Source organism: Suncus etruscus, chromosome 2, assembly GCF_024139225.1.
Source record: "Suncus etruscus isolate mSunEtr1 chromosome 2, mSunEtr1.pri.cur, whole genome shotgun sequence".
Taxonomy (NCBI): domain Eukaryota; kingdom Metazoa; phylum Chordata; class Mammalia; order Eulipotyphla; family Soricidae; genus Suncus; species Suncus etruscus.
Genome location: NC_064849.1, coordinates 59163664 through 59191120, shown reverse-complemented (window position 1 = coordinate 59191120; position 27457 = coordinate 59163664). Strand labels below are relative to the sequence as shown.

Genomic DNA, 27457 nt, shown 5'->3' with positions numbered 1-27457 from the left:
AAGGTAATTATTGGAAAACCTTAGGAAACATTTACCTTTCCCATCATTATGACATACATGCATGTTTGGTAAGGGAATCCTTGAGAATGTGGAAATATTATTTTTTTCATTCTTTTCATGATATATATATTAGGGTCACAGCACATTTTTAATGTGTTAACTTACAAAATAATGAATACAATGAATTATGTTGGATCATTCTTTCATAAATTATCTATAATTTTTAACCAATTATCCCATTTATAGTCATTGGTCATCTTGGAGTTCCTAGAAGCAAATGTTATTTTTCACACATTAAAATGAAGCAATTAATTAAATTGTGCAGAGAGAAAAATGAGTCCGTCACTAGATGGTTTGTAGGAAAGGTCCAACACCTTGCCTCCCCTGAGCTTTAAACATACCTTTATTCAAGAGACAGATGTCAACAAATGCTTTTCAATGAGAAAATTGCATTTTTCAAATTTGGTTTCTAAGGAAAAAAAAGACAGATATTAAGTGATATCACTTATGTGGGACACTGAGAAGCAAAGCCCTGGAAGAGGCAAAACCAAAGAAGCACAAGTGTAATTGTTAGATAGTTTTGGGAAGCTATTGCAGAAGCAGAAAGTCCAATAGAGTATGGTAGAGGGATACTGATTCTTTGATGATGTTCATGATACTTTGAAGAGGCATAGCTTGTACTAATAAAACATACTTTCATGTAAATTAATATTGTTTTAATTTGAAAAGATTAAGAAATAGAAGTTATCTAATATAATAAACAAACAAAATACATTTCTAAACCTTATATCAGGATAATAGTGCCCAACTTAATCTTAGTTTAATAGCACAGAAAATGTGAAAAATTCTTGTTTAACTTCAAAATTCAATCTAAAATATCTCTGAGTAAAGAGAAATACATAATACTTGAAGAGCTGCAGTCTGATACAGAAATTTAGTCAAGTCTAAGAGCTATAGCACAAAATTAAGTACCCAAAATGACACAGAAATGTCATTAATAAATCCTAATTACAAAGATATGTGTTTCTTAAATAGGTTTCCCAAATTACTACGGAACATGACCTTTTCTAAGAAGCTTAAGAAGAACCTAAAGAAACTGAAGACCTAAAGTACTAAGGCAATGAGTGCCCAAGAGTGCTGAAGCCATCAAGACCTTTATAAAAGCTTAAGCAGGCCAGGGCTAGTATCTCAAAAGGGAGTAGTCACAAGTTCCCTTGTTTTAACTATATTGTACTTACCAAAATTGTGGCAAAATATTTATGCCCTCATGGTCAACAGCCTCAAGCTCAGTTGGACAAAAAAAAAAAAACAAGACTCAAACCAAAAAAGATCAAAACAGGACCAAACCAAGACTAAAGCTATCGCAAAGTAATGCCAGCCAGTTCAAGCTCCCAAATATTCCCATGCCCAGGTACCCAAAAATATGCCTTAAAAATGTTCTTGCCTGCTAATATGAATAAAAGAACTAGCATGACTTCTGAGCAACTGTAAAAGGTACACGTTAAAATTTATTAATCAGATAATATGACATAGAATTTAAAATAAAAAAGATCTGTGTTTAGTCAGCTTGATTTTTTTAAAAAACTTTAGTTGCCTTTCTGTAGTAGAAATAATGATAATAATAATAATTAGCCTGTTTCAAAAGCCTTTGTTGTTGTTGTGGTAATGGTACTAAGGTGTCTGTGCATAGGGATCACTCCTGGGGGTACTTGGGAAATTTTCAGATAATTTTTTATGTAATTTGCATGAGATCACTTCAATATAAATTTTCTTGTCCTTTACAGAGGCTTTTAAATTATAGCTATTATTATATTTTTGGGCCACACCCAGATGCACTCAGGGGTTATTCCTTACTCTGTGCTCAGAAATTACTCCTGGCAGGCTGGGGGACCATATGGGATGCTGGAGATTGAACCCGGGTCTGTCCTGGGTTGGCAGCATGCAAGGAAAATGCCCTACCACTGTACTATCACTCTGGTCCCATATTATTTTTAAAAATAATATTTTGGAGCTGAAATGATAGTAGAGTAGGTTTGGCTGCAAGGCCCAACATGGTTTGATCCCAAAACCAAGCAAGGCATGATCTCTGATGAGTGCAGAGCCGGAAGTAAAATATCCCCCAAATAAAGCTGGATATGGCCACAAAACAAAAACAAGCAAAAAAAGAAAAGAGAGATAGTTAAAGTAAGAAAAATAATGAAGGAATAAAGAAAAGAAAGGAAGAAAGAGAAGAAAAAAAGAAGAAAGAAGAAAAAGAAAGGAAGATAGAAGAAAGACAGAAAGGAAGGAAAGAAAGAAAAGAAAAGAAAGAAAGAAAGAAAGAAAGAAAGAAAGAAAGAAAGAAAGAAAGAAAGAAAGAAAGAAAGAAAGAAAGAAAGAAAGAAAGAAAGAAAGAAAGAAAGAAAGAAAGAAAGAAAGAAAGAAAGAAAGAAAGAAAGAAAGAAAGAAAGAAAGACAAGGGTAAGGAGAAAAGAGGAAGAAAGGAAGGAAGGAAGGAAAGAAGGGAGGGAGGGAGGGAGGGAGGAAGGAAGGAAGGAAGGAAGGAAGGAAGGAAGGAAGGAAGGAAGGAAGGAAGGAAGGAAGGAAGGAAGGAAGGAAGGAAGGAAGGAAGGAAGGAAGGAAGAGCTGGAGAAATAGTACAGGGATTAAGCCACTTGCCTTGCATACAGGTTAATTCTAGCACTATATATGATCCCTAGTACTTTTAGGAATGTTCCCTAAATAGAGTAAGGAATTAGCCCTAAGATCCATGCTGGATGTGGCCTTACCCCCTCCTTGACAAAAAAAAAAAGTTTTAATTTGTGATATGTACTAGATATGAACAAATCTTTAATGTGGATAAATATACAATTATTGAAAATATTCATTGCCCTTCAAAATTCAATCTATGCCTATATAATGTTAATTGCAAATTACCATAAGCAAATTAAATAATATTAATGGTATTTACACATTTAATGTCATTGTAAAGAATATTTAAATTAAGTTCTCTGGACAGTAAAATTTGCAGTTAGTGGTAGAGATACACAATTTTCTATCCTGTAGATGATATTGTTTGTCTTTATAAGTCTCAGCCATGACAAGCTGGTAGTCTTAGGGGTAATAGAGAATACAAATTCGTGATTTATAATAACATTTAGAAACATTCTAGACAAAGAACTACAAGAGTTGAGAAAGCAAGGAACAGTGTCATTCTTAATTTTAGGAAGGACACCTTAGGTACAATGAAAACAGAATTTTCTATCATTTTGGAAGTGGATATAATATATCTTGCAGAATTATATCTGTGATAAAATTTTTTATGTTGGAGTACCGTTCAAATAATCATGCTCCTTAATTTTACAAATCCTTATGAGTTTAAAACAGGAGTGCAGAATATGAGAAAATAACTGTCAGTTAAAGACATTTGAAAAGACCCACTATCATGAATAGTTTATGACATCTTTTTCTTCTCATTACTCAAACTTAGTCTATTATCTTTCTGATAATTTTACTTCCAAAATATGCCTTGATTCTTCCTATTCTTCAACTTAAACATTAGAGCTTCATTTTTATCTGGGCTAATATAACAGCCTCCAAATAAATATTTATAATTTATTGCTACTTGTTTTCTCTCAACCCCCAAACGCACATTGAATTCTGTATCCAAATTATAGCTTATGTTTTTTAAACTAGAAATATATAAAATAATGCATTTGTTTGGAATACTAGACCTTTTTCTATGATCAACAGTATAAAGAGTTTGAATCATGAGGCCGGTGAGGTGGCGCTAGAGGTAAGGCCTTGCAAGCGCTAGCCAAGGAAGGACCGCGGTTTGAACCCCCAGCGTCCCATATGGTCCCCCCAAGCCAGGGGCAATTTCTGAGCGCTTAGCCAGGAGTAACCCCTGAGCATCAAACGGGCATGGCTCAAAAACAAAAAAAGAGTTTGAATCATATTTCATGAAGTCCTGCCTTAATCTTGTCTACTTTTTCAATACCATGTCTAATCAGTCTTCTCCTGGGTCTCATAGACTTGTCGAATGCATTAGTTCATTCCTTGAAATAAGTTTCTCCTGAACACATTTTTATTTTGAGATATTTTGCTTAATTCTCTTCCACTTGTTTTCTACTTTAGCAAAAAAAACATCACTTCAAGCAGAGAATATGTGCCACACAGGTAAAGAATAGCATTTTTGCTAAACACTAAAAGGCTCCTCGGTCATTTCTTTTAAACAACTCAAGACAGTCCACTCTACAACTTTTATTTGACAGCATGTTTATATTTACTATTTACCTTATTATGCTATGATTTTTGTTTGTTGGTGGTGATGGGGGGGGTGCACACCTGCAGTGCTCAGGGCTTACTCATGGCACTGCTCTCAACAATCACTTCTGATGTGCTCCTGGGACCATATGGACTAAAGTGACTGAATCAGAGCCATCAGAATGCAAAGGCCCAATATCCTTATATTATGAACTAAGTTCCTATAATAGTGAGAAAAATTAGTTTTTCACTATTATAATTCTAGGCCTTAGAACAAAAGTTGAAACAGAGTTTTGCACAATGATTATTGTCGAATAACATTAATACTTGCCTTTTATTACTATTTGATAAGTGACTGTGCTCAATTTTTCTCTGGGACCCATATATGTCCAATTCAATATTTTAGGTTTTCCTCTATTTCATCCCAATTCAAAACTGCCCAGCTATACTCTTTGAATAACTAAACTGTCTCAATCTATTGGTGCCACCTGTTGGCCTCTCTGTATCATTTGTTTTTCACCATCTCCTTTTGAGATACAAATGGGTTCTAATAGCACTTTACCAATCCTACACTTCAAATTTTAATACACAAATTTACCTCTGGTCAAATGCTTTCACATTTGAACTCACATACACAAGTTTCAGAATTTCCTTTATGTTACAATTTCACCTTTTGTTCAACTCTCCAGTATTTCTTTGGTATGGTAATACCATGCCAAAATTTCTTCCAGTATTTTCCCTTTCCCATATATTCTTTCCCACATTACTTCTCTTTCTTCACTTAGTCTTCTTCTTGCTTCTTTACTAAATTAAATCTTTATTCTAAAGTATACACAAAGTACAAAAGTTTACTTTCCAAATTTTAGCTTGAGATCTGTTTTCATATACATCATTTGTTAATATTAAACTCACAAATTTGTATCACCAACATCTTAAAAAGGCGTAATATTCCAGAATGTTTATAGTAATATTGTGTTCTACAGCAGACTTGGAATAAATACATATAATTTTAACAAAATAATCTAATATCAATGAGATTATTTATTGCTATAAAATTTGCTATTTTTATTTGTTTGTATGTTATATTCAACACAATAATTTATTGTGCCTAAATGACAGGGAAATAAACAAAAGATAAAAAAAACTTGGGCCGAGTGGTAGAACAGTGGTAAGGCATTTGCCTTGCATGCAGCTGATCCAGGATGGACACAGGTTCAATCATGGGCATCCCACATGATTCCCTAAGCCTGCCAGGAGCGATTTCTGAGCGCAGAGCCAGGAGTAACCCCTGAGCGCCGCCAGGTGTGGCCCCCCCCAAACAAAAAGCAAAAAAAGGAAAAGAAAAATAAATATATCAATCATCAATATATATCTTCTAATTTTTTTTACTTTCACAATAAGTATACTTAATGTTACAATAATTTTCTTCTATTTTTGTTTTTTGGACCTAATTTGACAGTGCTCAGGGCTTATTCCTGGCTCTAAACTTAGGAACTACTCCTGGAAGTGTTCAGGGGACCATAAGAGATGCCCGGGGGTAGACATTTACGAGCAAACACCCTACCTGCTATAATACCATACCAGTCTCAACTAATTACAATTATTTTTGGTTTTGGCCACACCCAGTGATGCTCAGGGGTTACTCCTGGCTTGCCAAAGAAGTTACTCCTGGCAGGCTCTGAAGACCATATGGGATGCTGAGGATCAAACGCAGCTCAGTGGCATGCAAGGTAAACACCCTACCCGCTGTGCTATCACTCCACCCCCAATTAAACATAAATTTTAATTATATATGCAGAAACATCAGATCTAGCAAGAATTTTGAATTCTAGATAGTTGCTAAATTGTAATATTGAAAATACAACTAATCTTTGTGAAACTACACAATAAACTCAATAAATTAGGTGCTAAATTGACTTTTTAATAAAATTTATTTTATTTAAAAAAATTTTTGTCCCCCAGTTCACAATATAGACCAGGCAAAGGGCCTGTGTTGAGGTGTATGTGGGGTGCATTTACTGTACTTCCTCTTTCTATAAGTCAGTGTAAAGAACACAGACTGTGGTAAGAATTGGGAGGCCTTTTCTTTTTTTTATTTATGTATATATATATAATATGTATATATTATGTATATATATAAAATATATAATATATATATAATCCTTCACCAGTGCAACATTCCCATGGCCAATATCCCAAGTGTCCTTCCTCCCCACCCCACACCAACCTGTACTCTAGACAGGCTTTCTACTTCCCTCGTTCAGTCACATTTTGTTATGATAGTTCTCAGTGTATTTATTTCTGTGACTGCACTAAACGATCCCTGTGGTGAGCTTCATGTCGGGAGCTGGACCCTCCAGTCCTCCTCTATTTTGTCTCTGAGAATCATTACACAAATGTTATTCATTTTTCTCAAAACCCATAAATGGGGGAGACCATTCTGTGTTTATCTCTCTCCCTCTGACTTATTTCACTCAGCATAATAGATTCCATATATATCCATGTATAGGAAAATTTCATGACTTCTCTTCTAATGGCTGTATAATATTCCATTGTGTATATGTACCATAGTTTCTTTAAACATTCATCTATTGAGGGGCATCTAGGTTGTCTGGCTATTTTAAATAACGCTGCTATGAATATAGATGTGAGAAAGGAATTTTTGTATTGTATTTTTGTGTTCCTAGGATTTATCCCTAGGAGTGGTATAGCTGCATCGTATGGGAGCTCAACTTTCAGCTTTTAGATAAATCTCCATATCGCTTTCCACAAAGGTTGGACCAGACAGCATTCCCACCAGCAGTAAATAAGAGTTCCTTTCTCTCCACATCCCCGCCAGCACTGCTTGTTCTCATTTTTTTCTGATGTGTGCCAATTTATGTGGCATGAGATGGTACCTCATAGTTGTTTTGATTTGCATATCTCTGATGATTAGTGATCATTAAAAATTTTATAACTTATTGATAATAAAGTTTACATCTATGAAACAAATATTGTTTTTGATATCGGGGGTGGGGGTCACACACAACTGTGCTTACTCAGGGATCATTCCTGACAGTACCTGGGTACTATATGTGGTGCCAAGGGTCAAACCCAATAGGCTATATGCTTGGCAAAAAAAGTGTACTATCCAACCCCTTTATAAAATAATTCCTAAATGTCAAAATTAATTTAAAATTTTAAATATTATATAAGAACTGATTACTTGACTGTTTAACATGATATGCTCTCATTCTTTATTAAAACTTTTTGTACACAATTAGATATTATTTAAAATTTTATATAACCTGATATTTTATTATTCATTTAAAGTATAAAAAATAGAAGGGTAATTATATTTTTCTAGGTTTACCTTTTATTTTTATTTTATTTATTTATTTATTTATTTATTTATTTATTTATTTATTTATTTATTTATTTATTGGTTTTTGGGCCACACCCGGCATTGCTCAGGGATTACTCCTGGCTGTCTGCTCAGAAATAGCTCCTGGCAGGCACGGGGGACCATATGGAACACCGGGTTTCTTGTTTTTGTTTTGTTTTTTTTGTGTGTGTGTGTGTGTGTGTGTGTGTGGTTTTTGGGTCACACCCGGCAGCGCTCAGGGGCTATTCCTGACTCCATGCTCAGAAATTGCTCCTGGCAGGCACGGGGGACCATATGGGACGCCGGAATTCGAACCGATGACCTTCTGCATGAAAGGCAAACGCCTTACCTCCATGCTATCTCTCCGGCCCCGGAACACCGGGTTTCGAACCAACCACCTTTGGTCCTGGATCGGCTGCTTGCAAGGCAAACACCGCTGTGCTATCTCTCCGGGCCCTAGGTTTACCTTTTGATGGTAAGAATTTCTATAAATTTACCACTTATTTTAATCTGTGGTATACCATTATCTCACGAAAGAAACACATTTAAAGGGTTTCTGTTCAAGTTATCAAGCATTCAGTAGTAAATGACTTTGCTCTTTAAATTTTTGAGGGAGGGTCACACCCGGCAGTGCTCAGGGGCTACTCCTGGCTCTATGCTCAGAAATCAATCCTGGCGGGCTCAGGGGACCACATGGGACTCTGGGATTCGAACCACTGACCTTCTGCATGAAAGGCAAATGCCTTACCTCCATGCTATCTCTCTGGCCCTGTACTTTAAATAATACATTGGTAACAACAGTTCCCTCCTTCTTGAGAAATAGTGAATCAAATAAAATCAGATATTTTAAAACAATATGAAGCTTGAAATACTAGATGCAACATGAATATTAATCTCACACAAATAAGAAATTCTACCTTTCGTGATCTTTTTTTAGGACTAGCTTTTGGGGAATGGTGGGCCTCAGACATGCCAAAGGCCTTTTTAGCCAGGTCAAGGAGGGGTGTGGGGCTTGTGTCGCCCAGCACCCTTCCATCTCCTTCCTCTGGAACTTCAAGGCTGCCCCTGGACCACACGCCCTTTTCCTCATTTCCCACCCGGCTCCGGAGTGAGGGTTTGGGAAAAAGCAAATGAATAAATGAATAAATAAATGAATAAATAAATAAATAAATAAATAAATAAATAAATAAATAAATAAATAAATAAATAAATAAATAAATAAATAAATAATGAATAAAAGCAAAAAAAGAAAAAAGGACTAGCTTTATCCCATGTAAAATGTGAAATAATTATTTCTTTGAAAGGCATTATCAAAGAATTTGATATCTTATTATCATAAGAATTCCCAGCTTATTTATAAACCAGAGCTTCTAAAACTGACCAGTTGAATAACATTCATCAGACCTGAGTAGATTAAAATTTATAGAAAATTTACATTGTTCTTTGATAATCTTGTTTAATAAATATAAAATATCATCATGATGAAACTTCTATGAGCATTTGTATAGTAAAGTAGAAGTAAACAGTTTCAATATTAGCATTTTATTAATTTTTTGTTTATATCTTTCTTTCATAAAACATACCTTAGTTAATGAGAATATAGTTCTTCATAAAGTTATAATGTACATATACCTATTTATATATAGAACATTTCAACTATTTTTTGTATTATAATTATTGTTTTTTTGTTTTGTTTTGTTTTCTGTTTTGTTTTTGTTTTGTTTTTTTGGGCTACACCCATTTGATGCTCAGGGGTTACTCATGGATAAGCGCTCAGCAATTGCCCCTGACTTGGGGGGACCATATGGGACACTGGGGGATCGAACCATGGTCCTTCCTTGCCTAGCGCTTGCAAGGCAGACACCTTACCTCTAGCGCAGGGGTCTCAAACTTGCGACCCGCTGGTCGTTTGTGGCCCTCCGTACAACATTTTGTGGCCTGCAGCCAGCCTTCAAATATTGCAGTATTGGGTAATTATTCGCTTACCGAATAATCGCAATAAAATTGCATTAGTAAGAAAAAAATCGCATTAAACATTTGCATACCCCGAGCAGTTCCATTTGGGGTATACAAATGTTTAATGTAATTTTATGCCATTTTTTCCTTACTAATTCGATTTTTTATTGTGAATATTTGGTAAGCGAAAAATCACGAATACTTTGTGCCTAGCACAGACGTCATTTCCGCTGCTCCTGCCCACTGTCCCTTGCATTATCAGAGGCCTAAGGGAGAGAGGGGAGAGAAGTTTATTACAGAATTAGATTTTGTCATACCTTCATCATGACTTCATCAAAGCCTGCAGTGAAGAGAAAGATTGATGACGAGCACAGGCAATTTTAGGATAAGTGGGAGACAGAGTATTTCTTTGTTGAACACAGGGGCATCCCCACATGTCTTATTTGCTCAGAGAAAGTTACAGTGCACAAGGAATACAACTTGAAACACCATTATTCAACTAAACATGCTGAGTAATGTGTAAAATATCAAGGAAATGAGAGAGCCAAGCGGGTTGCCAGTCTTAAAGCATGTCTAATGAGGCAACAAGATTTCTTCAAGAAAGCAACCAAAGAGAATGTTGCTTACATGGTTAGTGAGATGATTGCTAAGGCAGGAAAACCATTCACAGAAGGAGAGTTTGTTAAAAAATGCATGTTATAGGCTGCAAGTATTATCTGTCTGGAAAAGAAAGGTCAGTTTAGCAAAATCAGCCTTTCTGCCAACACTGTGGCAGAGCACATTTCTGACATGTCAAGTGACATTTATCATCAACTGTGTGAGAAAGCCAAATGTTTTGAAGCATACTCAGTTGCTCTTGACAAGGGCACAGATATAAAAGACACTGTGCAGCTCACAATTTATGTCCGTGGTGTTGATTGCAATTTTGAATTGACAGAGGAGCTGCTCACAATAATTCCAATGCATGGCCAGACCACCGCTAATGAGATATTTCTGCATCTGTGTGATGCCATTGAGAATGCAGGTTTGCCATGGAAGAGATTTGTTGGAATAATAACCAATGGAGCACCATTGATGACAGCGAGGAAAAATGGACAGATGGCACTTGTTCAAAAAAAAAACTTGAAGAGGAGGGTGTAGAGAAGGCCATTGCTCTTCACTGCATTATCCATCAGCAAGCCCTTTGCAGTAAATGCCTGCCGTGTGACAATATGATGTCTGTTGTAAAATGCATCAACCAAATCAGATCCAGGGTCCTAAAGCATAGGAGGTTCCATGCTTTTTTAGAGGAAATGGAGTCAGAATATAGAGATGTGCTCTATTTCACTGAGGTACATTGGCTCAGCAGGGGATATGTCCTGAAAAGATTTTTTGAGTTGAGAGAAGTGAAAGCCTTCATGGAGAAGGATGGGAATGCTGTTTCTGAGTTGAGTGATCACAAATGGCTCATGGACTTAGCTTTTCTTGTTGACATCACACATAAGCTGAATGTACTAAACAAGATGTTCCAAGGCCCGGGGCAGCTTATCAGTGCTGCCTATGACAACGTGAGAGCATTCTCCACAAAACTTATGTTATGGAAATCCCAGCTCTCTCAGACAAACCTTTGCCATTTACCAGCATGCAAGGAACTTGTGGATGCAGGCATACCATTCAGTGGTGTGAAATATGTTGATACTAGTTTAAGCTAGAGAAGGAATTTGATCACAGATTTGCAGGCTTCAAAAAGCACAGAGCCACTTTCCAAATTTTTGTGGACCCCCTTGCCTTTGATGTGCAAGATGCCCCTCCTTTGCTTCAAATGGTGCTGCAATGCAGCTCTGATCTCAAAGCCAAGTTCAGGAAGATTAGTGGAAAAGCAGACTTGCATGGGCAATTTTTGAAAGAATTGTCCCCCAGCCTCCCTGAGCTTTCCCGAATGTTCAGGCGCACCATGTGCCTTTTTGGGAGCAAGTTATTCTCCACATTGAACTTTAATAAGTCAAAGTACAGGTCTAGACTTAATGATGATCATCTTCAAGCCATACTGAGGGTCTCTACTGCTTTCTCTCTAAAATGTGGTTCAGATTTGTGAGAAGAAGCGCTGTCAAGTCTCTGGCAGCAAGGAATAGGCAAAAGATGCCATGTTCAGAAGAACTGTTCATGATCTTCACTAAATGTTCTATTCATGTTCAGAAGAAATAATTAAAATGGTTAATAATGATGTTTGAGGACTTTTTTTTTTTGTGAAATCACTTATGCAGTCCTACCTTACCCCGCCTTTGCCTCCTGATGTCCCCAGGTAACTTGAGTTTGAGACCCCTGCTCTAGTGCCACCTCAATGGCAACGATTATAATTATTATACTTATCCTCACAAGATCTGGATCTGTATATAATATATGCATTTCTTTATTATTGAAACAAGGTAGTTTATTGGTTTTGTTTTTATTTAAATTTGATCTTATTATTTTTTTAAAATAATGTCTTTAAGAAACAAAGTTTTTGTTTTGCTTTGTTTTGGTTTGGTTTTGGGGTCATGCCCAGCAGCACTATTGGGTTTTCCTGGCTCTATGCTCAGAAATCTCTCCTGGCAGGCATGGGGGACCATATGAGATGCCAGGATTTGAACCACCGTCCTTCTCATGCAAGGCAAACACCGTACCTCCAATGCTATCTCTCTGGCCCAAGAAACAAGGTTGCTTTTATTGAATGAAACTTTATTAGATATATGTGAGAGGAGAGAGAGAGGGATAATACATTGATGAAGGCTTGAACAAATGCTTCTTCAGAATGAAAGTAAGCAAAGAAACAGAAGCAAATTAAGTGAAATACTTGTTCAAGGGAGAACATGGGTTTGAAGAGCAAACCTTTCGTTGCATTTAATAGGAAAGAAAACAGCAACAGAACCAATCAAGATCTTTAAGTTTGGTATGGATAGCAGGGAAGAAAGGTGTGACTCAAGGGACTGAAATCAAGCTTGTATGCAGAAGCCCTTGGTTCAGGACACTTCTTTGTGCCCATACTACCACTGGGAGCAACTCCCAATGATCCAGCTGGAAGTAAGACTGGGCACCAGTAGTTGTGGCATCAAACCAAAATAGCAAACAAGCAAAACAGATACCATATGTAAAAAGTTCAGTCTTCCAAAGAAGACAAGATTTAAAAGAAATTAAAGATATATTCATGGCGCATAACCAAATATCTCAAAATAGAGAATCTATTCCTATTATTTTTTTTTAAGTTAGCTGAAAGGTAACTAATACTGTCTATATGAACTTTCTGTATTCCTTATTCAAAGAAATAGATATATGATTTGTATAATAAATTAAAAAATTAATTCAGAAACAAACCATCCCAAGTTATACTACTACCAAACTGACATAATTCCATCTCTATTCTCATAATGCATTAGACCTTTTCTATATTATTAAAGGTTTTATTTGTATGTTACATATTTATATTAGCTGAGTTATGCCAACACTAAATAAGTACCAGAATAAGATATTCTATTTTTTTTTTGGGTGGGGGCACACCCAGTGACACACTCAGGGGTTACTCCTGGCTATGTGCTTAGAAGTCGCTCCTGGCTTGGGGGACCATATGGGACACCAGGGGATGGAACCGCGGTCTGTCTTAGGCTAGTGCTGGCAAGGCAGACTCCTTACCTCTAGTGCCACCATGCCGTCCCCTCTTTTATTTTATTTTTTGGTTTTTGGGCCTCACCCGCTCAGGGGTTACTCCTGGCTCCTCTCTTAGAAATAGCTCCTTGCTTGGGACACCATATGGGACTCCAATAATTGAACCAGGTCCATCCTGGATCAGCCATGTGAAAAGCAAATGCCCTCTTGTTGTGCTATCTCTCTGGCCCTAGGATAAAATATTCTGACATGTTGAATTTTTTCCCTCGCCTCCTCCTCCTCTTCTTCCTCTTCTTCCTCCTCATCTTTTTTCTTCTTTCTCTTCCCATTTTCTTCTTTCTCTTCTTTCCCTTCTTCTTCCTCTTCTCATTCTTTCTCTAACTCTTCTTCTTCTTCTTCTTCTTCTTCTTCTTCTTCTTCTTATTATTATTATTATTATTATTATTATTATTATTATTATTATTATTATTATTTTCCTGGGTCTCTGAGACTCCAATGATTCCTATGTTGTTTCTGTTGAGTTTATCAAAAACTTCTATTTTCATCTATCCACATTCTTTGATAGTTTATCCATTGTCTGATAATTTGCTTTAAGGTTCTTTTCAAATCTCTTCTACTGTACAGAGTTGTTCTGAATCTCATCCTTGGCTTACTGACCTGGTCCACAGCTGCTGTTACTCTGTTGGAGAGGCTTTCTATTGAGGTTTTAATTTATCTACCTATTTTTTTAGACTTGTTATTTCAGTATGAAGTTTTCTGATGTCTATCTTCATTTCCTCTTGATTCTTATTTGTGTTCCATTCAACTTGATCTATACTGTTTGAGTTCCATGAACATCCTCCATATTTCTTCTCTAAACACCTTATCTGAGAGGATACCTAGGTGGTTGGTACTTTTTGGGTCGTCAGAGCTGCCTAGGGGTTGTCTTGCATTGTTTCCCCATTGCCACACGTGTAATGTGATTTTTATTATGTGGTGGGATTCATGGGCTCATGGTAGGGTTCATGTGATGGGGTTCATGGGCTCTGTGCCCCTCTGACTTCATCCATATTGGGTGGGGGCAGCTTATGGGGTATTGGGCCCTGAAGAGATTATGTTCTCTGATATCCTCTTGGCTGTCTCATGCAGAAAAGCAGCTGATATATTAAATTTTTCTTTTTATAATTATATAAATCTATAAGACATATAATATATAAAATTTCTCATACTTTAATAAAATATGTATCTTAGTATGAAATATTATTTATATTATTTAGGGATAATGAATATTCTAACATTTATTTGAATTTTTTATTTGCTAGAAAAATTAGAGATTTACCCATGGCTAATTTGATTTCACTAGAAACTATTGACAATTTTTGTTTGTTTTGGGGGCACAACCCAATGGCACTCAAGAATTACTCCTGTCTCTGCACTCAAAAATTACTCCTTGCAGGCTTGTGGGACTATATGTGATGCTGAGGAATCCAACCCCAGGTTCATTGTGTGCCGCTGTACTAAAGCTCCAATGCCATTATTGACAATTTTATTGTTGTTGAATTAAGTGTACTTTTTGTTTGTTTGAGGCAGAATCTGATGATGCTCAGGCTTACTCTTGGTTCTGCAGCCAGGGATTATTCCCGAATGTGTTCAGGAGACTGTATATAATGCATGGAATTGAACACAGGTTGACTGCATACAAAGCATATGCCCTATCCTCTGTACTATCTTTCTGATTCCAAAATGATATATATTCAAAGCAAATATAGAGATAAATATTGGAGAAACATAAATGTGAAAATAAAATCACTGGTTGTCTAATACTGATTTTGAAGGCAATGAACTCTATACATTGTTCTCTTTTATTAAATTCCCATGAATTCAAGTAAATTAAAATTTCCATTTAGTGGATAGGGTATTTTTCTTGCACATGGCTGATCCTGGTTCTACATCCACATTCCACAAGGTTCTCTGAGCCCAAGAGTAATTCCTGAGTATACAGCCAGGAGTGAACTCTGAGCACTTCTTGGTGTGGGCTCCAACATTTAAAAAATATTATAAAAAATGAATTTCCGGGGCCGGGTAGGTGGCGCTGGAGGTAAGGTGTCTGCCTTGCAAGCGCTAGCCAAGGAAGGACCGCGGTTCGATCCCCCGGCGTCCCATATGGTCCCCCCAAGCCAGGGGCGATTTCTGAGCACATAGCCAGGAGTAACCCCTGAGCGTCAAACGGGTGTGGCCCAAAAACCAAAAAAAAAAAATGAATTTCCATTAAGTTAAATTGAACATCATAAAAGATTAACTTTAAGACTAACATTGTTTAGCTACTGTGAAATTTTAAATATTTATATTCAGTATTCTTTTTTTTTTTTGGTTTTTGGTTTTTGGGTCACACCCAGCAGTGCTCAGGGGTTACCTGGCTGTAGAGATAGCTCCCAGCAGGCACTGGGGACCATATGGGACACAGGGATTCGAACCAACCACCTTTGGTCCTGGATCGGCTGCTTGCAAGGCAAAAGCCGCTGTGCTATCTCTCCGGGCCCATGTTCAGTATTCTTATGCTTATTCATTTATATGCTTTTATATACATTATAAATTTAGTGAGTACATAACTAGAATGTAAGACTGGTATGAATGCAAGCACAGTTAGATATTTTCTGTTGATACATTTACTTACCAAACTTTTATGAAGCTTTTATTTTTTGACAAACATAACTTTTAAAATATGTAAATGCTAATGTATACATATCTAATACTATGTGCCCTTCTATATTGTTTAAAATAATCAGGATCAAAAATTCCAAATTTTATTTGGCATGTAATTATAGCATTTAAATATTAAACAAAATACATGTTATATAGAGGGGCTCCAGAGATATTAGTTTTATTGTTTTAGTTAAATTCAGTATAAAAATTGATATTATCAAAGTTCAAGTACACCAATTCAATTATGTATTTTAAGATATAATGTTAATTATATCAATTAGCAGATTTGGCATTCATTACAGACATTCTATTTTACTCAATTTTCAAAAGAACTTGTATTTACAAATATGTTACCAGTTGGAAATGACTGCTGATTTTGGTACAAGACATAGCATATCTAATGTCATTTGGTGAATTTTATATTTTATGTTCATTTTTAGTTCATGCAGTTGTATTTGCTCTGAATGTGGACTTCAAAAATTAAGAAAGTTACTGATGATAATATTAAATAGAAAGCATGTGGTTTTATTTAAGAAGCCATATATTAAGAATTATAAAAAATTTTAAAAAAAGAATTATAAAATAAATGTACATATGACTATGTATATTTATTAGTGTATAATATTTTCATACATTGATTAATGCATTTATTAATGAGAGGAGATAACAGTAAAGAGTTAAATTAAAATATATATAAAATTTGAGGTGTCATATACTAAAGATAATTTTTCATTTAGCCAATGTCATACTAATACATATCATATTATTTATAGTAAGCCTAATCAGTGAATCTTATTATAAAGCTACCCATAATTTAGTGTACTTAAAGTATAAATGTGGTGCAATTTAACTGCTGACAAACCAGTTTTATTGATAGAAATAGCTTAAGTTGAAAGAAGGATCTTGAAAAGTTTACCGCTTTATTTTTTCAAGCACCACAAACTAATAAGTAAAAACATATGAATTAGATAAAATACTTCATTAAGTTACTTTTATTGGGTGAGTCAATGTGATATGATTACATTTCAGAGACATTTAATTCCCTATCATATAAAATCACATAGATGTTTGGTTATATTTTCTCTTCTGGTGATGTAGCCATTCAAAGTATTTTACTCTTATAAAAGCAAAGATATTACGAAGTTAAAACTAAAGTCATTTTCATCAAAGCTAATCATAAATTTTATTTTCTTAAGTGCTTCCCAGAGTAATTGCATTGCAGGTCTATAAAGGAGACTCTTAAAAGTACTCTCTGGTCTTGGGTTCTAATTAGAAAGACTCCCATCAAACTTGGGAGTTTTGCTGTGAATATAGGCAGGAGAGCGAAAACAAAAACACTCACATTTGGTTCATGAAGCTTTGGATGAACCCATTGAACACTGGTATTTTAGGAAGGTATTTCTTCAAGTATAATTGGCCATTCATTACTGAGATGGCCAGCTCTGCAGTGCTTTGCACTCATTTGTATAACTTATGTAAATGTATAAATGCTCCCTTTGAAAAGATATAAAACTTGAATCACTACCTAAACTGGTAAATGATAGTTGCTCGCTATCTTGTACATGGGTCCCTTTTTATTAGTTAAAGAAGGTAGGTGAACATCACAGATGCAAAATGTTTGTTGTTAAGAATGTGTGTTTACAGGTGTGGAATACCCTAAGGATGGGAAGAACTGATATCCTGCTGCAGGTGCAGATTTTAATAAACAGGAACTTGTCTTTCCTCTAATCACTTCTCTCCTTTATCATGCTTTTGGATTATCTCAATTCACAGTAAGTATCACTTGTGCATAAAGCATATACAGTGTACTATATTTATTTAGATATACATGTGACTAGATTTTCTGTGAATAAAACCCAAAATGCATTCACATGAGAAAATGGAGTGGTTTAATTTAAATATTTTAGGAGTGCTAGAATACTAATAAACATCTGGAAGAACAGATAAAACTAGATAAATGTTTAGCCTTGTTATGAGTAACACACTAGCATACGATTAGGTTTATAATGGTTGTAATTTAACAAAACTGTTGTATGAAATATTTTGTTTAGCATTCATTAAAAACTGTTAATGCACTTGTGTTTTTCATGGACTAATTTTTTTTTGCAGCAGACGCACGTTATTAGTATAATACAAATATGCTAAAAAGCAAACAGTTTGGTGTTAAAATGTTTTAAGAAGGATTGTGAAAAGAAATTTTACACCGATCTTAATTTTTTTTTATTTTTACAGAAAAAAAATTTTACCACAAATTCCATATTTTAATGATATTATACCAACTCTATTTTTTAAACTCATTTTGTCACTGTTTTGTAACAGAAACACTGTAAATATTATAGATGTGGTAAACTATTATACTTGTTTTCTTATAAATGAAATGATCTGTGCCAACACTGACAAAATGAATTAATGTGTTACTAAGGCAACAGCCACATTACATGCTTTCTCTTTCACAGTAGGCAGCAGAGCATATGGTTTTCTCTTAATGGAACGCTAGCTTCTCATTAACATACCAGTAGCAGTGTCAGAACTTACAAACCAGCATAACAGGGAGATGGAAAAACTTATAAATTAGACCCTTTTCCTACTATTGAGAAGGAAATGACTGATGTTCTAAGGTACAATATTTAGCTAGTACTGTGCCCTTTTCTGCACCTTCCTTTCCACAAAAAAACTTTTTCCTTATAATAAATATAAATATAAATATTGAAGTGTATTTTTACCCTGCTTCTAATAGTGATTGGCACTCTGATTTTGATAAGTCTTCTTTAAAATAATATTTCATTGCTTTTTGGCTTCACAGTATGTTTTCAACAGCTGTATTTTCACCGCCCTGTTTCAATACATAAGAGCCATTGAAATGTAAAGCTAGTCTCAAGTCTCACTAAGATAATGAAATTTGTCAAGGAAACAAAAAATAAAATGATGAGAAGAAAATCAATTATTGTCTGGAGGCAAAAAATTGACCGTTTCAATAACTGAGGTGGAGCCACCAAGAGGCTATGCTTGGTAGTGATGGAAGTTGAAAGTGTATAGTTCCCATTTCACTGTGTATAGTTGAAACCATATTTAGTTCTTTCACAATAATTAGGGAGGTTTTGAATTTTTCATCACTTTTTCTATATTTCAGGATCACCCTTTGAGAATTCAATTGTATGTATAGAAAAAGGTCAGATCTTAAAAGACATGTTCTAAAATTTAAAGCAATACAAAAAGTATAAAAATTATACTTTTTTTGAACTGAAATAATCTCACACTAGAGTAATTCCACAAGACTCAGTTGGTTTTATCATTTAAAAATGATAATGTTTACCAATATAAAGTCTTATGAAATCAATTAAGGTGTTCTGGGTTGCTGTAGAGCAGGGGTCTTCCAACTACGGCCCGCGGGCCACATATTGTATTTATTTCATTTTGTTTCTTCACTTCTAAATAAGATATATGCAGTGTGCATAGAAATTTGTTCATAATTTTTGTTTTTACTATAATCTGGCCCTCCAACAGTCTGAAAGACAGTGAACTGGCCCCCTGTTTAAAAAGTTTGAGGACCCCTGCTGTAGACTAATGATCCTAATAAAGCAGACATATGAATACTCTGATATGAAAACTCTGGAGAAATAAGGAATGAATTGATCATTCTTTCCAAAGTGTTTAAGGCCTATACTAATTCCATTCACAGGGTGGAACATTTTATTCTTGAATGTATTCAATTACTAGGTGATTTCCGCAATGACAGTTTTTGATATAGCACTTAAGTTTGCATGATGAATGACAAAATTTTCTTATAAAAGTGTTAGAAATATATTAATAATACTAATATTATATGAACCTTAATCTTAAGCATATAAAACTTTAAATTTTTCTGAATAAACCTATTGATATATGAAGTATTTTAGAAATATTTTTCACTTTAGTGAATTCAAAATCTTATTGTTTTGATAATTACTGAATTATAACATTTATGACTCAATGTTCTATAAATGTTTGAGAATAAAAATGTCCCAAAGGGCCAAAATATATAGCACGATTATCTGTAAGAAGAAGGTATCCAAGGAATATTCCCCCAAAGATATTATCAGGCTGATCTTATACAGAATAAACAACAATGTTTAAATTTTTCAAATGAGCTTCTTTTCCTTTGTCAAAGAGAAAGATACTAATCATATTCTCAGGTAGACCTTCCTCTTTCTTCTCTACCATAACATGACAATATGTGTTTGTGTAATTATTTTTTCCTGCCTCAAAATTTACTATCCTCTCCAACATGATTGCAAATGTGTTAGAAATTAAGTTAAAAACTATTATTCATTCCAACTCAATGTTACTAATGCAAACTGTTAATATGAAGATGATTCCTTACTTTGTGAGTAGCATGTAATCAAGTAACTCTGACCCAGAATGCAGATTCAATGTGCCCATCAATATATTCAGATGCATTTGATATAATTATTTTTTCAGTTCAGTGTGAGGATTGAATCCATGCTCTCATACTTGTAAACTTTTATGTCTTTTCATTTTGCCAGAATTCAAGAGACTCGCGGAAAATAACTGGCCATTTGATCTACACCTTTTCTACTTTCAGATATTTTTTTCTATTACCCAAAGTCATATAAAAAATCACTATCTCTTAATATGGTTTACAACACCATTGGGTGGTTGGGAACAGATCTACATACAGGTGTTAAAAGACGCTTCCACCTGGAGTCTAACATTAAAACTTAAACTGGTGATTGCTATTCAGGTGAAGATAGTATCAGTGTAAAGTGTCACTGATCTGGTCACTATCTTTGGGAGGCTGCCAGAGCTTCTCCATTGGCTAGGTGGTGTTGTCTGTGAAGGAAGCCAATTAAGATCACAAGATAGTGGCTGGTAATAATAAACTTCTAATGATGATCCTGATTGAAAAGAGGTAATTAAAATGTGTCTATGAATGACCCCAACTCCTGTCAGCCCAGTGTAGCTGTTACGGTGACAACATCCATGTTTTGTTTAGGAAAAGGAAGGAGTTAGTGTTGTCTAACAACAATAAAATCACAATTTAATAATATGGAAAGGATTGCTTTGCTGCATCCTGGATCACAGGTGACTGCCTCTTCCTTGGTCAAGGCTTTGTCATTCTGATCACTGCAACTTTTTTCATCCTATCTTTGTTCTCCCAGTCTGCAACATTGAGTACTCAAGTCCCAAAGCCTGAGTTTGGGGGCTGTTGTTGTATTTCTCTAGGACTGGGTCTTATCTTTCTCAGGTGCTTCTTGAAATCAAAGGCTGTGTTTTGAAAAGAATGACAATTAATTAGATAACAAAGAAAGCTGGGCCTCTTATCACTAGATCTGGTCATGGACATAAGTGTTTCACACTTTTTCTATTCCCTAACACTGAAGTCCAAAGCTTTCTTGTACACCTGCTCTGCTCAGCTCATCAATTTTCCTTGAGCCAGTTAAGTTCCTCTAAGTCTGTCCACTGAGAGGTGGTGATAGCTCTCTGAGAAAAAGAAAAAAGAGAAAGAAATAGAATGCTGCTCCAGGCCTTTATCTTGATCTCACTGTTTGTTTTCGCATTGATGTCTGTAATGAAACAAAGAGGATTTAATCATGTTAAACAAAAGCCTGTTGATACCCAGAGGAAACTCATTTAACTCTACTCCAAGTCTTAGAGTTTCAGGTTTCTTGTCTTCCTCTTTGCCGATCCACCAGGCTGAGTTTCTTACCTGGGGCTTAAAATTGTGAGGTGTGAAACTCTTCTTTTGTTTTGACAGGTGCTCTTTGCTAAACATCAGCCTAGTCTTGATGGTGATAATACACAGAACAGGGAAAAAACTTCAGAAACGTTAATGACTGTAGTTACCCAACTTCTGCCTTTAATGGGTTTTATTAGCTTCCCTCCTTAGAGTTCTTAAGTATAAAGTGGGAAAACAAATTGGGTTGATGGGAAATGAGTTGTGAAAAGATAGTTTCTAAGGAGAAATCCAGAAATCATGACTTTCTTAGACCTAAGACAGAAAGAAGGCGAAGTCAAAGGCAATAACATTGTTTTTTTTCTCTTTTTTTCTTTTTTTTTCTTTTTTCCTGTTTTTTTTTTGTTTGTTTGTTTTTGTTTTGGTGGTGGTGGAGGTGGTGGTAGAAATTACACCTGCCTGTGCTCAGGGGTTACTCAGGAGATCTGATCACAGATCTGATCACAGATCTAATAAGACCCTAGCGGGTGCCAAGAATGAACCTGGACCAGCCTCATGCAATGCAAGCACTCTTCTCCCTGTACTGTTGTTTCAACCCCATCATTGCTCTTTATTAGTGAAAAAGATAACTGGCAAAGCTCGAAGTGATTAAGTATTATCTGCTGGGAGAATAAACTGGCAAGTGACACTGAGAACTTGACATTTGACCAAGAAGTCCTCAAACAATCTTTTAATTGTTAAGAGAGGCCAGAGCTACTATATAGCAGGTAAAGCATTTACCTTGTGCTACCAACCTGGCTTTAAACTCAGGCACACCAAATGGTACACTGAGTCCTGAAATGACTAAGCTCTGAGCACAGAGGGAAGAGTAAACCCTTTTTCAGTGCTGCCTGCTGTGAGAGGAAAAAAAAACAAAATAAAAAAAATTAAAATAACCAATAAAGTGGATACTGCAAATCAATATTACTTCTTTTTATATGTAGAAAAGGTATCTGGATGGTAAGAGATGTGAGATTTTCCTCACTGACTTGAAACTGTCCTGGTACTTTGGAGTTGACATCAAAGTAGTCTTCCTCCTTTTTTTCTTTACTCAGTGTCTGCCTGCTGTGCTTTCTCTTTGTCTCCCACCATCTTCAGAAGCACTTACTTTGACATCAGGCTTGAGTGGGGACTTTCCTTTTCTGCATACACTAATAGATCTGTTGTGTCAACCAGACACTCTCAGATAAGACAGCTAACTATATTACAGTAGGGGAGAAATGGTGCAATGTTGTGCTTCTGTGGTCCACACAGAAAGTTCTATTATCCCAAATTAAGTTAAGAAACAATACCTTCTTGTTTTGCCTTATAAAGCCACAGTCTTTCCTCATCTTTATTTTAGACAGTGATGATGGAGCAGATATGGAATTATTACCACTTTACCATATTCTGCTGTTACAAAACTCACAATTCACACATAAATGTCAGAAACATATTAGAAAGGTTGATGACTTACTTCATTGTAGTTAAGGCTAACCTCAGGAACTAGAGCAATAGGACAGTAGATAAGGCAAACAGAAGACCTAGTTTTAATCCCCTGCAGCACATATGGTACCAGAGTACTCACCTGATTGATCCTTGAGTACACATGGGTATAGCTCAAAAACCAAAAAGTAAAGAAACAAAAATAAGCCCTGGCTTTTTTCACGAGAAAGGAGTTGTCTCCAATAGTGATGCTGTCTTCTCATCAATCAAAACAAGATCATTTCTTCCCATACATTCAAACCCTTCAAACACCTTTATAACTTTTCTCTCTTCTCATTTAAATGATTGAAAAGGATGAAATTATATATTTAATTTCTGTCCATTTCTTAAGCAAGGTTTAGAAGGCAGGGAAATAACATAAAAATTTACAATTTCTTTCAGAAATTATCCACATCCTCCCATGCTCACTGGGAAGTCACATGTACACACTGACATTTTCTGCCCCTTTCCTTTCTGTCTTAAAGACAGGAAGTCTTGCACGTTGTTGGCTGTTGCTGTTTTCATTTTTAAGAGAGAACTGGTCTTGGATTTTGAGTTATTAGACTACAGTTTGATTCTTTATTTGACCCCTACAAACTTCATGATAAAAGTGATATATTTTTTAAAATTTTATTTTCATTTTAGGCCCATACTTAGCAGTCCTCAGGATTTACTCCTATTTTTGTGCTCAAAGATTACTCTTCGTGAACTTCAGGTGACCATTTGTGTTGCCAGGGATTGAACTTGAACCAACTGCTTGCCAGGCAAGCATCAAACCTACAATACTATCTCTCTGATCCATAAGCTAATACATATCCATAAGTCTGCTGTTTGCCTATCAATGTCTTTTCAGTATACTTCAATTCAAGTACCTGGAATTAAGCAAAATTATGACAGGAGGAAGAAGGAAGAAAGAATGCTAACATAGTAGTCTTCCAAAATAAGAATAAACTCATAACTTAGAAATGCATGTATCATAATATCTACATAATATTCTGTATTTATTTTAAAATATATAGAACATATAAGTATGCGAGACATGCAATTCAATGAGAAGAGAACTCAAATGGAATAGATCTGAAATTGAAATGAGTATCATGTTACAAGTTGTAGTGTCAACTTAGTACATACGTCATGCTTAATAAATTGTCCTCAAACTACATTAACCAAAACAGAAAAGGACTTTAGTATCATCTCTAACACTAAGTTAGAATTTCGTACACGCTTCATGTTAAATAAGTTTTACATAATCTACAAAAATCAAAACAGAAAAGAATTTGTGTCATCTCTGATAGTTGAAGCAATCAAAATTTATTTTGCCCAAATTTTTGCCATTTGGGTGAGATGTGGAGAGCTCAAAATTAAATGGATGCAATCCATTCTATTCCTTTCAATATAGTCATATTACCTTTTATAATTGAACTTTCATGCAAATTTACGTAGGAGTTTCTAACAATGATGATTTTTTTAAAGCTAGACAGGTGTTCATAAAATAAAGAATAATAAGGAAATAGAATACTTTTCTTCCCCAAATAAAAATTATCTGACTTAAAAAGAGCAATGTATTTGGTTTTCTCTTTTTGTTTGGCATGTCCTGATACAATGAAATTGCCTTGCATTTCAATGTACAGAGGACTGGAAAAAGTTCACCTCTGGCACACAAATTATTTTGTTAGGGTGCCATCTGCTGGTGTCACACAACCAGAGACTTAATTCTTTCAATATTAATTGGTATTCATTTTATTAAAACTGAAGTCTTAGAAGTTATTGTATCCAAACAACTAGTTTTATTTTTTCTCATTTAGAATTACTGAATAGCCTATTCTAAGATTATTTTGTGGTGCATAATTCTTAAACATTCTGATATGATAATACACATATCACTCTAAAGTTGGGAAGATGGAAATCCCAGACTTGACTTTATGGTTTCTGAACTGCCATTTTTCTGTGTGTGTGTGTGTGTGTGTGTGTGTGTGTGTGTGTGTTTGTGTGTATTTTAAAATTGTGAACCATGAAGTAAGAAAAAAAACACATTCTGGTTGAGTGCATGTCCTACATATTTATGATTGGATTCCTGAACCACTCACATTCATGTTCTATTCAAATGCCTTTATTTTATAAAAGTAATTTAATTGCCGTAGTTGTGATTATATAGATTTCAACATGCAAAGGCTTATTAAATTCATTCATTAAATTTGTTCTCAATGATATGATGTGAAGTGCATACACATTTTTTGCTTCACTATAAAGCAAGTTTATCAGTATAGTTCTTATTACCATATTCAATATCAATGCTGTTCACAGGATTATTTTCCCCACCTGCTTTCTCTAAGATGTAATAAAAAGCAATTACTCTTCTTATCCACCACTTTTTAAAACAGTAGGTAAAATCTGTTATAATCTTTACCATTTACTATGTCTATGACTTTGAGCAAACCACTACTAGTTTATTTACCAACATATTCCTAGTTTCTAGAGTAGTACAGACAACTGGGTCTAAAATAGATAAATATTTATCATATGAGGAACTATGGATAGAGTAAATGATAACTATCACCTGTTTGCAAAGTTATATTGTTATAAGCAACATCTTCCTTCAAAATTAGTGACTAGCATAGTTTTCTTTACTAATGTCTTTTCATTTATATATTTATGGCAATATATATAGTACATACAGTAAAAATAATCTAATTGGGGAATTTCACTTGATGTTAGACTTAATTTATAATTTAGGTTACCAAATCATGAATACATTTTATTTTTTGTTTGTTTGGGGCCCACACACAGCTGTGCTCAGGGCTTACTCCTGGCTTGAGCTCAGAAATCTCTCTTGACAGTGCCAAGGATCAAACCCAAGTCAGCTTTGTGCAAGGCAAATGCTCTATTTGCTGTACTCTCTCTCTCCAACCCCCTATATCATAAATATCTTAATCCATATTCACATTCATATAGTATTGAATACCTATTATCAGCAGGTACTTTCAAGGCATTGCAGAGCCTACAAATAATCTCTAAACACATTGAGCTTAATTTGCTCTATCTTTGCTTACATTTTCCTGGACCTGTCAAGGACACCAAAAGAAAAGCAAAAAGGAAATGCAGCTTCTTGGAGCTCAACAGGAAAGGGAGGTGTTACTATCTATGCCTCTAAAAGAAAAGGGGAAAGCAGCCCAAATTCAAATTAGGTGATTATGTGGGAAAGGAACTGTGAAAAGAATTCTTCATTATGGGATTCAGTCACAGTGCAATTTGTTATTTGAGAAGGAATCTGGGGGAATCAGTACCCAGCTCCTCAGACCTTGCATTTTCTTGCTCATTCCCTCTACTAACTAAAGCCAACTGAAGCCAGAGAGCAAGAAAATCTGTAGTGAAACAATGCACAGGACAGTCACCAGGAGCAGCAGAGTGGAACTAGAATGACAAATGGAAAATATCCAGCACTAACCTAGAGCAAGAAGTTTCAATTTTGACATACTTTTAGTGTCCGAATCTTTTCTGAATATTCCTTTAAAAATGGCTCTTTTAGGCTATATATTAGAAATAAGTACTTACTTTTTAAGCCCATTTAAAAAGATAAGTATGAATATTTTGGTTTTGGAAGATTTATTTTGCACAAAATGAGATTTATTCAATCTATTCTGAGTGAATTAACATGATCTTCTTAACTATGACTATACGGTTTATATCAGAACTTTTACTTTTAAAGATATTTTAATTAAAGAAATGTAATTTACAACATTATTAATAGATGAGTCTTAGGCATACACTATTTCATTTTTTTTTTGTTGTTTTTGGGTCACACCTGGCAGTGCTCAGGGGTCACTCCTGGCTCCATGCTCAGAAATCACCCCTGGAAGGCACAGGGGATCATATGGGATGCCGGGATTCCAACCACTGACCTTCTACATGCAAGGCAAGAGCCTTACCTTCATGCTATCTCTCCGGCCCCGGCATACACTATTTCAAAAGCAAATCCATCACCAGTGTTCATGTCCCTTCACCAGAATTGTGATGATCTTTTCCACTGCTTGACACCTTGACAGGAACATATCAAAATTAGTTATGACTGTAGTTTAGATCTCATGTCCTCAGTGTTGTTCAGTTTGTGCTTTGGATATACAGCTATCCTTCTCTCTCACATCACCAGTATACCCAAGGTCCTTGACCCAAGATCTTCCCTTACTTAACTTCTCATATTCCTTCTTTTCTTCTAAGCATATTTTCTTTTCTGTTCTCCTCTCAATAATCTGGAACCAAGGGTAATATATGCATCCCCCATGTACTACTTTACATTTTATTTTCCAGTTATTATATACCCCACAGATAGATATCCTGTTTGTCTCCTTCTGGTTTACTTAACTCAATATGGTATCTTCCAGTTCCAACCATACAAATTGCATGGTTTCTTTGTTTTT

General features: G+C 35.2%; 1 non-coding gene and 1 pseudogene across 1 annotated transcript; one reads left to right on the top strand and one right to left on the bottom strand.

The window, feature by feature from the left end:
* LOC126001699 (dnaJ homolog subfamily A member 1-like) overlaps positions 1 to 21752 on the top strand; it is a 45057-nt pseudogene extending 23305 nt beyond the window's left edge.
* Positions 6195 to 6326, bottom strand: LOC126002684 (small nucleolar RNA SNORA51). Its single transcript, XR_007493360.1, has one exon. It is a non-coding gene; the product is annotated as a small nucleolar RNA SNORA51 (small nucleolar RNA).
* Positions 21753 to 27457: the final 5705 nt, after the last annotated feature.